Source organism: Cnephaeus nilssonii (assembly GCF_951640355.1).
Source record: "Cnephaeus nilssonii genome assembly, chromosome: 11".
Classification (NCBI taxonomy): domain Eukaryota; kingdom Metazoa; phylum Chordata; class Mammalia; order Chiroptera; family Vespertilionidae; genus Cnephaeus; species Cnephaeus nilssonii.
Window position 1 is genome coordinate 61,007,074 of NC_137082.1, and position 12,730 is coordinate 61,019,803.

The following is a 12,730-nucleotide window of genomic DNA, read 5'->3' on the forward strand; positions in this document are numbered from 1 at the left end:
AATGTTGCTGCAGAATAAGGCAACTACCTACCCCTGGGATATGGTCTCCTTTGCCAAACTGTCTTTTCACTTCTATTGAGATGGTACCTTTACCATATAAATGGCTTGATTATTTTGCAGGAAGTAAATGATACCTTGACAGAATGGTTCTTTGATTCATGCAGCACTGGAGTATGTATAAGACATCAGCAAAACCATCATTTTTTTCTGGAGAAATAATCATGGTTAAAATAGTCATTCAAAAATACAAACATGGGAGATTACTTTCTAATTGCTTCTTTGAAGAAAAGTTTCTTTTTTGTGGAGAGCAGCTACAGTGTTTGGACAGGTTCAAGCCTCGGACTAATGAGAGGCACGGTCCTCTCATGGCAAAGCCACGTGCAAGTCCTAGCTTGGAGGGCAAAGCCCTCCCAGTATAATTATAGCCAAAGGCTATACTTGTAAGCTTGAACCTATGGTCTGAACCTGTGGTCCCACGTGTGATATGGGCTGTGGGAGGTGCAGCAAGTAAACAAAGCTTGATCAGGTGCATGTAATTGAGTAGATTCGAAACCCGCGAGAATGTTGTAAACATCTTGACCACACCCTTACTTTGCCTCCTGGAATCTGACTGTAAAATAAAGACTCAGCTTGCAGGTTGTGGCACTGTCTCTCCATCAGAGAGCAGTGTCCCATCTAGACACAGCTTTGTTCTCTTGTCTGTGTTTTCTCATTTCTTCACCGCCCCCTCTCAGGCTCACCGAACCTGGCTGAGCTGGCTCGGCACACTTTTTACTTTTATTATAGAAATTTTAAATACATTCAGAGGTAGAGAGAATAATATATTCAGCATCCAATTTTAACAAGTAACAATATGTGGCCAATTGCTTCATCTATATTTCCACCTGCTTCCCGTCTGATTATTTTGAAGCAGTCTCAGTCGTCTTGCATTTAACTTGTAAATGTTTCTCTAAAATAGGAGTTGGCAAACTTTTTCTGTAAAAGACCAGATAGCAAATTTTGCAGGCCAGTCTTTGCCACAGCTATTCAATTCTTCCATTGTAGCAGGAAAGCAGCGACAAACAACGTATAAAGAATGAGTGTGACTGAGTTCAGTACAGCTTTATGTATGGACACTGAAATTCAAGTGTCATGTAAGTTTCATTGTCACAAAATATTATTCTTTTGATTTTTTCCTACCATTAAAAATGTAAAAACTATTCTTAATTTGTGAGCTGTACAAAGCAGGGCAGTGATGGGGGGCGGGGCAGAGATTCGGCCCAGACCCCTGCTCTAAAAGATAAGAGCCCTTAAAATAATAATAATAATAATAATAATAATAATAGTATTAGTCACTATGTAAGCCTTAGATAAACAGTGTTCACATTTCCTTGACTGTCTTAAGACTTTATTTCTTTTAGCAGATTCTGATTATTTGCATTGTGATGCAATAAAGTTTATGCTTTGCAACTGGATGATTATCCCCTAAGTCCTTTTTATCTTAGGTTCTCCATCCATTTCCCCTTATTTATAGTGGTTGTTATTCTTGTTGAAACTGTGTTTGTCCTGTACAGTTTCCCATATCTTGAATTTTGCTCATTGCCTTCTGGTTGTGTCATTTAATCTATTCTTCTGATTAATATTGTATTTCTAGCAAATTATGGCTCCTTTTGTGATGTTATCAGTTCATTGCTGATTATTCCTAGCTTTATTAATTCATTGAGGGTTGGGCTGCAGAATGGCTCAATTATATCAGTCCTTTTAGTTTGGTAGCTAGAATACTTCTAAAAAGAACTCTTTCATACCAACTATTCGGTTACCCTGATATATAAATCATAAAGGGAAGATGGCATAAATACTTGATACTTTGTCTTTTTTAGCAAGTTTCCAAAATAATGATGTAATTCACTGACATCACCTAAAAGTGACCAAGTGGATTATAAATATTACTAGAAGCCCGATGCACACAGATTTATGCTAGAATGGGCTTTCCTTTCCCTGGCTGCCGGCACCACCTTTCCACTCCGGCCCAGCCCCTTTCCGCTCAGGCCCAGGAGCCGCCTCTTTCTGCTCCAGCCCCTCCTTCCCACACTGCCAGAGGCCATGAGAGACCGGGGGTGGGGCAGAACGCCTGTTTCGTTGCCATGGCAACGACGCAAGCATCCTGCCCCCGTCACTCGGTGGTGGAGTATGCAAATTAACCACCATCTTTATTGGGTTAATTTGCATATCACTCCTGATTGACTGGTGGCGTAGCGGAGGTACAGTCAATTTACATGTTTGTCTATTATTCGGTAAGATTGTCATTGTTTTCATTGGCATTATCATCAACTTGTAGATTGAACACATTTGATGTACTTTGATCCATCATACTTATTATCTTTACTAGACCCTGGTGCACGAAATTCGTGCACGGGGGTATGTGTGGCCCTCAGCCCAGCCTGTACCCTCTCCAATCTGGGGCCCCTCGAGGTCACGGTAGGATCAGGCCTAAATGGGCAGTTGGACATCCCTCTCACAATCCAGGACTGCTGGCTCCCAACTGCTTGCCTTCCTGATTGCCCCTAAGTGCTTCTGCCTGCCAGCCTGATCACCCCCTAACCACTCCCTGCCAGCCTGACTGATGCCTAACTGCTCCCCTGCCAGCCTGATTGCCCCTAACTGCCCTCCCCTGCAGGCCTGGTCACCCCTAACTGCCCTCTCCTGCAGGCTTGATCGCCCCCAACTGCCCTCCCTTGCAGGCCTGGTTCCTCCCAACTGCCCTCCCCTGCTGGCCATCTTGTGGCAGCCATCTTGTGTCCACATGGGGGCAGCCATCTTTGACCACATGGGGGCAGCCATCTTGTGTGTTGGAGTGATGGTCAATTTGCATATTACTCTTTTATTAAATAGGATTGCTGCTCAAATCTTCCATACCTAAACAGTGGGGCATACTCAGTGTGGATGATCCCTGTCCTGGGCCATATGAGATGGCTTTCTTGCTTTCTGGTATGATAATATATTCCAGGCTTATGTTTTTACATTTTCTACCTTAATGACCTAGAATCAGCTATTTCTTCAGGGAGTCCTGATTCTTTTTTAGTGGGAATTGGTCATTAGAAATTATAATCTGACCATAGAGGTATTATTACTGTTATTTAATTTTTCTGGATCTTCCCATCAGACAGAGCTAGAATATATACACATGCACACATTCACACATTTCAAAATAAAATCTATGTCCTGAGATCATTCTGACAATTCCAATTCAGAACTGCAGGGCTTTCAGCCTCCATTATCTTGTATCTTTATCTTTTCTCAACTATGTTTTCTGAAAGAGTTGTGTATTTTAATGCATATTGATTGAGGAAAAGTGATGTTCTTAACAGGCCACATTTATGACTAGCCTAGTCTTTTAATCATGGATGGTTACTCAGGCACTGCCATCTTCCTCATATCAGGGTGCCATTATTATAGTTTTGAAATAAACAGAGTCAAGTCCTTGCCTTCCACACCCAAATATTTAGCCCAAAAGGAAATGTCAATCAGTGTCAGGTTCCTTAGTCTGATGAGGCTGGGTTAATTCAGTCAAGAGTTGAATATTGCCCTGTCTGGTTTGGCTCAGTGGATAGAGAGTTGGCCTGCAGACTGAAGGGTCCTGGGTTTGATTCCAGTCAAGGGCACATGCCTAGGTTGTGGGCTTGATCCCTAGTAGGGAGCATGCAGGAGGCAGCTGATCTATGATTCTCTCTCATCATTGATGTTTCTATCTCTCTCCCTTCCTCTCTGAAATCAATAAAAATGTATTTTTAAAAAAGAGTTGAATGTTTACTTTAATACTAAAGAACTTCTAATTTCATTGATATTCATAATTACTGTACTTATTATGTATATCGTATATTATTTGGATGAGCTTCTAAATGAAACTTAAACACAAGTTGCCTAAATAACATTACTCAAATATTACAAATATATAATGAAATGAACTATATATAACTATCAAAATGAGGTTCTAAATTTCTATAATCAATTTTTTTACTCAAACATACCTATAAAGGCTGTATGTTCAAATACTTTATCACTTTGGATATCTGCATATTATTTAGCTATATCCATTAGCCAATTAAACTATACTTGTGAATATATATTTATAGTACATGATAATATAAGTAAGGACTTCTGATTATAATATTCTAAATTGATAAATATTTGGGTTAGCTTGGTTATGGCCTAGAAATCAAAGGTCGGCACTATCTCTTTTTTTATTAAAATAAAAAACATATGGGCTCCAGAAAGTAGATTTGCTGAGGTATTCAATTATTGTTGGATTTAGATTACATAAAATGTTTTAAACAAAATTATTCCAGGCCCTGTTGATATTATTTGTGATCCCAGTGTTAAGAATTTCAATCAGTATCTTACAAATGAGCATATTGTAAAGTGGAATAATAGAGACTATTTTCCCTATTGAATAAATGAGAGTGCAATTTAATCCCCACCTGTATGGCTAAGGAAGGGTGACTGGCCCATATCTCCTCTAAGCTTTTGCACTCAGAGGGGCTACAAATTGCCTGGGATTGATTAATTTTCTCCAAGTGCTGCTAACTTCCCAGACCTCAATTTCTTTCAATCATTGCCCTGATTATTGCAGAACTATTTCGGAAAGACTTAATATGTATCTTTTTGCTGGTAAATTACTGCTCATTTAGAAGTCCTAGAGTTAGTCCACTGCACAAAGAAGGTTGTAAGTCTAATTTAAATAACTATAAGTACTTTTTTTTTCTAGTTTGCTCAGATTGAAATGCATGCATGGTTAAAAATTCTCTTGTGTTTCTAAAAAGCTGTATTGAACCCACCAAGATCATCTCCTCTCACATATGACCATTATGGTGGTTTCATTAAGTTAACAATTGGTCAGCAATTTTTTATTTTATTTTTTTTACAACCCTGGACATTCAGATGCCATGCTTTGCACTGAGCATGGGGTTTTGTTCTCAACAATCAGGCCCTAGGCTCTCTCTTCTAGTGACCTCTGAGATTGTGGAGAACAAAAGGAATGCCCATCCTTCCTGATTTCTCATTGTCCTGCTCTAATGGTATTAAGAACATAGTGCTGCAGTCCTTAACAGGACTGCCTCCTTCTAACAGTGAAAATTGAGCTAAAACTGGCTGACGGATTTGCTCTCTCTACCCAAATGTATATTTTCATCATTTTATTCTGCCAGAATAATAAAGCATTTCCCCTAGGCTCCTGGATGCTCAGGAGTACTGGAGGTTCTGAGCACATTGTCCTGTCCAGTCATGCCTGTCAGGTGGAAAGGCACACAGGGAAGGGGACTCACGTGCTGTTTCACACCTCCTTGCATCAGAGAAAACTGACGGACACTATTACCCACGCTTCCCTGTTTAATTCTGACCAGAGGAAGGCTATCTGGGGAGCAAAGGGCACTGAAAAATCAACTTGGTCAGTCATCCATTCAGTGCCTAAATCCCTTTTAATATTACCATCAGCCCTCCCTAGGATGCACCAGGCATGGTGTTCATGCTGGAGAAACAGCAATAAAAAAACCTGGCAAAGATCCCTGCCTTTGTGGAACTGTATTCTAGTAGGAGGAAATAGACAATGACTATAACAAGTAAGAAAGTAGTTTGTTAGCAAGTGATCAGTTGCATTCAGGAAAAGCTAGTCAGGACATAGGGGTAAGCAGTTGCCATGCAGAGCAGGTTCAGTGTTAAATCCAGGGTCTGGGTAGGCCTCCCTGAGAATATATTTGAGCCGTGATTGGAAGGAGATGGAATTAACTGCCTGGATACGTTGGGGAGAATATTCTAGGAGGACCAAGGCAGAGGCCCTAAGGAGGATTGTACCTGGTGGTAAAGAGACATGGGAGCCCGGCTATGGCTGGAGCTGAGGCAATAGAGTAGTGGGAGGTCATGGCAGAGTGACAGTGGAGTTGGGGGGAGGGTGATGGTGGGTGCGGGTGGGTAAGACTGGCTGTGTACATTCTTGGAGGTCACTCATTTATTCCCAGACCTAAAAACTGAACATTCTCCATATCTCAATTAATAGCAAAACCTGCCCATTTATTTTGTAATTCATATGGTGACAAACATGACCTGAACTGATGTGAAGCTACTGATGACCTCTGTTTTTCCTCCTTATAGTCAATATTCATATCTTCTGGTACAGAAACATCAATGTCTGGTTAGAGGGTGCTGACTCAGGCTCTCCTGAGGACATCACATAATATACAGTATATGCACCTTTATAACATTAAAAATATACTGAATTCAGAGGTGCATTTTACCCCAAGAGTTTAGGGTAAGTGATAGATCCATGTGGCCATGACATTCAAGTACAGTTCCTATTTCACACGGCCTGCTGGTGGGTTAGAGCTCCAAAAATAAGCTATCCTCTCCCTCTTGAGTTCTGTTTCTCACACTTACAAGCTCTTCACCGTGGAGAAGACGAGCCCTTCAGTGTCCTGCTCACGTTCCTCTGAGCAAGCCTACTTCTCCTTTGCTTCTCAGAGCGCGGGGTGCCAGGAACATATGCTGTCTTCTGGGAGTGTTTCCTAGCGCCACCTCTCCAGATAATTTATATTAATACAACTGAAAAGTGAATTAGATTTTTTTAAATTTCTGATTTATCTTTATGTTGAAAGTATTACAGATGTCCCCATTTTTCCCCCAATGGTCCCCTTTACCCCACCCCTACCTCCCCAGGCCTTCATCACACTATTGTCTGTGTCCATGAGTTATGCATATATGCAAATAAGTTCTTTGGATAATTTCTTCCCACCCACCTTGAAATATTCATATACCTTTAAGTGATGAAGGTGTTCCTAAGTCACATCTCCAAGTATCTACTTGCAAAGTCTGATTTAATAAGAAGAAAGGACACTATTGATTTACATTTATCTAGATTAATGATTATCTTGTTAAATTTATTGTTTGGCTTTGTTGAAGTCTTTCTTTAATCCCATCTTATTCACTCATGTTGATTGTCAAAGGCATTATAGTACACATTGGAGGAGAGAAGGAAATAACCTGAGCCAAAGCTCCAGAAACGTAACATCCACCCGCACGCTGATGAGCAGCTATGGACTCTGGTGGTTCACAGGTTTCTCCACACCACTTGCCTGTCATTAGTCCCATATTACTCTCCTCTTGTCCACAGTGATAACAAAGTGAAGAGCGAAATCTCTCGCCCCACCCAGTGCTCTGAGGACATTCTCTCATTTTTCCTCCATTAACCCATTCATGTAAATGACTTATACAGGTGTATCATTTTTTATCTTTTACACCACATTTTACTGGACCTTTTCTGTATTTAGATACACAAATATTGCCATTGTATTGCAATGGCCTACAGTATTCAGTATAGTAACATGCTGTACAGACAGGCTTTTAGCCTAGGCTGTACCATATAGTCTAGGTGTGCAATAGGCTACACGATCTAGGTTTGTGTAAATACACTCTGTGATGTTTACACAAGGATGAAATTGACTAGCAATGCATTTCTCAGAATGTATCCCCATTGTTAAGCAATGTATTACTTTACATCTTTGTAAAACCCCAGATTTTTTTTTATTATCCCGATGCTCATTGTGTTAGCGTCCTATTGCTGCTATAACAAATTACCACAAATTTAGTAGCTTTATGATCATACAGTAGCTACTATGATCTGGAGGTGAGAGGTCCTAAAATAAGGTGATGGTATGGCTGGTTCCTTCTGGAAGCTGTCAAGGAGAAGCTGTTCCTTGCCTTTTATAGCTTCTAGAGACCGCCTTCATTACTTGCTCATGGTCTCTACCTCCATCTTCAAACTCATCACTCCAGCCTTTTCATCTGTGGTCACATCTTCTACTGCATTTGACTCTCCTACCTTCCTCTTACATTGTGATGACATTGGACCCACCTGGTTAATCTAGCTTAATTTTCCCATCTCCAGCTCCTTATTTTAATCAGCTCTGCAAACACCCTTTTGCTGTGTAAGGGAACATATTCACAGGTTCTGGGAACTAGGAAATAGGTATCTTTGAGGGCTATTATTCTGCCTACCACAATAGTGGGCAATGTTGCTAACGAGGGGCATGCTGAGCCTAAAATATTCTTTTATTTTCCCTATTGGTTTCCCTGTGAAAGATTAGTTGTCCAGTTTTAGGGCCTGGGATATAAATCTGTTCATTTAACAACCTCATATTTCTGTTCTACCAATGCCACATTTTTTCCACTGAGGCTATTATTATTCATAGAGTCAGCAAGTATTTGTTGGGTTCTATTTCTTGTGCACCCATGTAATGAGTGAGCTGTGATTCTTGACTTGTGAACCTCATAGTCTTCTAGAAAAGAAAGATGTTTCTGCAATACAATACAGAGTTGGTTGATTTTATTTCTTAAATATCTTTAGAATCCTTTTCTTCTCATCTCTAATTTTGTCATTTGTTACTGATTTCTGAAAATATATAACCAACTTCCCTTGGTATCAGTTGGGCCCCCACACTCTTTCCTTCAGTCCATTACCATACCCATGTGTTCATGTCACCCTTTTGCCTAAAATCCTTTTCCTGGCATCAATATAAATGATAATCCTGAACATGTTATATCCCTTGATCTGGTCTCTCTTATGCTCATCTTTCTAGTTTCGTCATCTGCTGTTCCTAGAAGCACTTTTGTTCTAGCCATGTAGAATAAATTATACTTCCCCCATGCTCTCTTGTCTTGAAGCTTGGAGAGTTTTTTGTTTTTTTTGTGTGTGGTTTTTTTTCCACTCACTGGGCTCTATTCTCCTCTGTCAGTGTCTGATAAACCCCTGTTTATCCTTAAGCCTGGCCTCAAGTAGCTTTTCTGCAAAGCCAACCCTCACACCCCTGTGAAAAGCCACGGCCAGCATGGCTTTCGGTTCAAAGGCTTGGAGAAAGAGCTGACGCACAAATTGACACACAAGAAAAGAAAAATTAATTTTGAAATTATGGGGGGAAGTCAGGGAAAAGCTTAACTGTAGTAGTTAAGTTCCACTGAGTCTCCTTTCCCAGCTGCTTTTATTTACTGGAATACACAATTGCCTTTTAGGAATGCAAACAGACATATCAATGGTAATGTTTACTAAATAGTAAGATTATCAGGTTTGGGGGAGTTTGCTTTAGGCCATTGAGTCAGTAGTAGGTAATAAAATGCAAATTCACCCCGTGAATATCAAAGGAGTCCAAACTCAGCCTTCTGGTGGACTTCTCGCATTTATATTAATTACTGTTGATCTTGGTTTCCAGCGCACCCCTTTCCAGCAAGGTCCTCTTTTCCTGGGTTTACTGTTTTGGGCAGTTCATTGCTCTGTACTATAACTATTGCCTTACTTTTTCGGTTTTTCTAATAAGACCGTAAATTCAGTTAGGTAAGGAATTGCTCTTTTAACTTCATGCTCCCCTTATATTAACCAAGTACGTGCATCTTAAAACATTTTTACTATGTGTTGGTTGAATGAATGCTTGGATCCTTGTACATCTGAATGATTTAATAGAAAATGATCTGCAGATTTGAGCAAGATTTATGATTTGGTATGGATCTTAGATTTGAGTGATTGCTAGTTAGCATTTGCTTTCTCCTTCCTATGTACTTTTCCCCCCCAAGAAGCTTAATCTGACTTTCTGTGTGATTAAATGCATGGGATTTAAAAAATAAAATAAAAAAGAAGCTTATTCCTGAGAATTATGGTGACTCATTAGAGTTATATGGAGTTGTTAGTTTGAAGCTTTTTATTTTAAAGGATAAATCTGTGGCATGAAGATAATAACTATGAAGCAATACTCCTCTCAACATATGAATAAATTCAAAAAGGAGGTTTTATTAAACTTGAGTGCCCTCAGTACAGAGTTTGAATATTTGTGAGGGATCAATGAGTATATACTTCAAAATATTTTGAATAAACATTCTTTTGAGATAGGCTTATTCATTAGGAAAAATGCTACAGGATTACTATAGAAGTATATTCTGACAAGATCCATGCCACAAGTAAGTAAATAAATAAGATAGCACTTTTTTTTATTATTATTAGTAAACAAAACAAATAGTTACAGATATGAAATCTGCCTATATCCTTAGGGTTTATTTTTTTCCCCTCAAAACTGGAGATTAGATTTATTTTTTCAGTTTGAAAAAAGACAAATTAATTTTATAGAGTAGTAGGTCTAATATTACTCTCACTGGTAGAATTCAATTATTTACTTATTTGTTGGAGAGGATAGTAGATTGGATGTCTGGAATTCATGGAAGAATGGTGTAATTAATAATGCTATATTGGTTTTTTAAATATTCTTATTGATTTCAGAGGGGAAGGTAGAGGGAGAGAGAGATAGAAACATCAATGATGAGAGAGAATCATTGATAGGCTGCCTCCAGCAGGCTCTCGGGCATATGTGCCCTTGACCAGAACCGAACCTGGGACCCTTCAGTTCGCAGATGGAGGCTCTGTACACTGGCTAGGGCTGATTTTGTTTTTTGTTTTATTTTTCTAACTTCTTGGTGCCCTCTTCAGACCAAATTTAGGAGACAAACATAAGTCATATAAGGCATATATATAACTTCACATTCTGATTTATGATTTTTTAAGCTACTAATAAAGGTGTTTTGATAGATAATATTGAAGATGATGTTGGTGGAACTCTTTTTCCCCACTCCTGATGTTTCCTTCCCTGTAGCAGGAACTGTACTTGTGCAGCACTGCTGATGCCTTTTCTCTGCCAGGCAGGAGCTGCCTAGGAAGGAAGCTCTGAGCATGCACAGCCCAACCCTTTCTTTGGGAGCTAACTCCCTATGTGAACCCTGTTCCTCCATCCCGTGAGTTTTACAGCAGCTCCCAACATACAGGAAGGCCTTGTGATTTTCTAATGCGGTCTGTGGCTGTGTGGGTGAGTCGTTTTAATTCTGTGCTTTCAGTATTAGTGAGCCCATTGTTACTGCACATCAGCCATATTCTGCAGCATCAGTAAAAAGGTGGTATTTTGAGAGTTTGTCTGCCTTTCTTCTTGAACTCATGTGTGGTGCCAGTCAGTATGCCAGTGTCCTTGAATGCATCTTTAAATCCTCATGACAACCCTGAAAGTGAGTTGTTTCATGTTCTTGTTACAAATGAGCAAAGGGAGGCTCTAGGAAGATAAATCACCTTGAAGTTAGGTTTGACACCCTGGTCAGTCTAACTCCCAAAGTCATGTCCATTAGGACATTCTGTCAAAGAAAATATCACAAATAAAAGCTTTTAAGGACTTCGCATAATTTATTTCTTTTATTTTTTTAATTTTTATTTTTTAAAATTTTTTAAGTAGTTCGTTTTTCTTTTATTATTATTATTTTTTAAAATCCTCTCCTGAGGATATTTTTTCCATTGATTTTTTTTAGAGAGAGTGGAAGAGAGAGGGAAAGACAGTGAGAAATGTCGATGAGAGAGAAACAGATTGGTTACCTCCTGCACAAGCCCCGGACGGGGAGGAGCCTGCAACCAAGGTACGTGCCCTTGGCTGGAATCGAACCCGAGACCCTTCGGTCCACAGGCTGTCGCTCCATCCGCCGAGCCAAACCAGCTAGGGCAGGACTTTGCATAATTTAAATCACCAAGTAATACATATGAGTTCTGTTGTTTCGTAAACTAGTACTTTCATAACTATAAATACAAGCATTTTAATATAGCCTGCAAGTCCCTGAATGCAAACGTGCTTGCCTCCTTCCTTGGTTCTACTGGCTGCCTTACCTACATCCAAGGCCTTCAGCTCTTTTTCACCACTCCAGCTGTCCCCTCCCCCTTTGCCCACTTCAGATCTCAGTTCCAATGTCACTTCCTCAAACGGACCTCCCATGGCCACCGTCCCTAAAGTTGGGTCACATTGTGATTTCTGGCTGCCACCTGATCTGTCCCTTCATTACTTAAGCCATCGATGGTGATTATGTATTCAGGCCTATATTTCCCACTAACTGAAGCCACTTTTTGTTAGTTCATTGTTGTGAGCCCAATAGTGTCTTAACACAATGATAGCATGGGATTGGCACCCCAAAATGGTTGCTAGGTGAGTAAATGGATATAGTGTGTGTCATCATGCATTAGCTTTTAAGGTCTTTGCGCATTGTTTTCTCTTAAAACTCAAAAATAGCATTTTAAATATAGTCTCTTTCCTGATAATTGTAAAAAAAATAGAACTAAAATTGGTAAACTTCTTTTGGGCTTTACACTATAGACAGTATAGAATGGATTTCCAAGTATGCAAACTAAAAACTTACTTAATGTATCAGGGATAGTCTACAATGAAGCTGCCCCAGTGGTGGGACCTGCTTTATGTGGTCCTGAGACTATGGGATGTAAAAAGGAGCTGTTCTTGTTGCATTTCAGTATCAGGTAACGTTAAGCATATATTTCTGCTTGGATTGTGTACATTCAGGAGCAATATCATAAAGCTTGGACTAGTCCTACAAACCTACTCAAGAAGGAATATGCTAATGCCTACTTACATTTTTAATGTAATTCTGTATAAATTGTTTATTTGTTCATATATAAAATGAGGCCAGTCATAGGGTAACGTGTGAGTTAATTTTGTTTCCTAGCCAAGCGTGAAAATAATGATAACGTATTATGAAAAGACCAAATATTGATAGTTTGGGAGGAAAATAAAGAATTTTTCCATATGCTTTTTCTCTCCTCCTGTTGAGCTAATTTAACATAATTAATACCTTGAAGGGGCAAAAACAAGACATGTCTGCACACTGAATTTTGCATCCCTCAATCTTG

At 39.5% G+C, this 12,730-nt stretch overlaps 1 protein-coding gene across 2 annotated transcripts in view; it reads left to right on the plus strand.

Annotated features, from left to right (window-relative positions):
- PTPRM (protein tyrosine phosphatase receptor type M) overlaps positions 1–12,730 on the plus strand; it is a 642,938-nt gene that overhangs the window by 289,432 nt on the left and 340,776 nt on the right. The window lies entirely within an intron of this gene.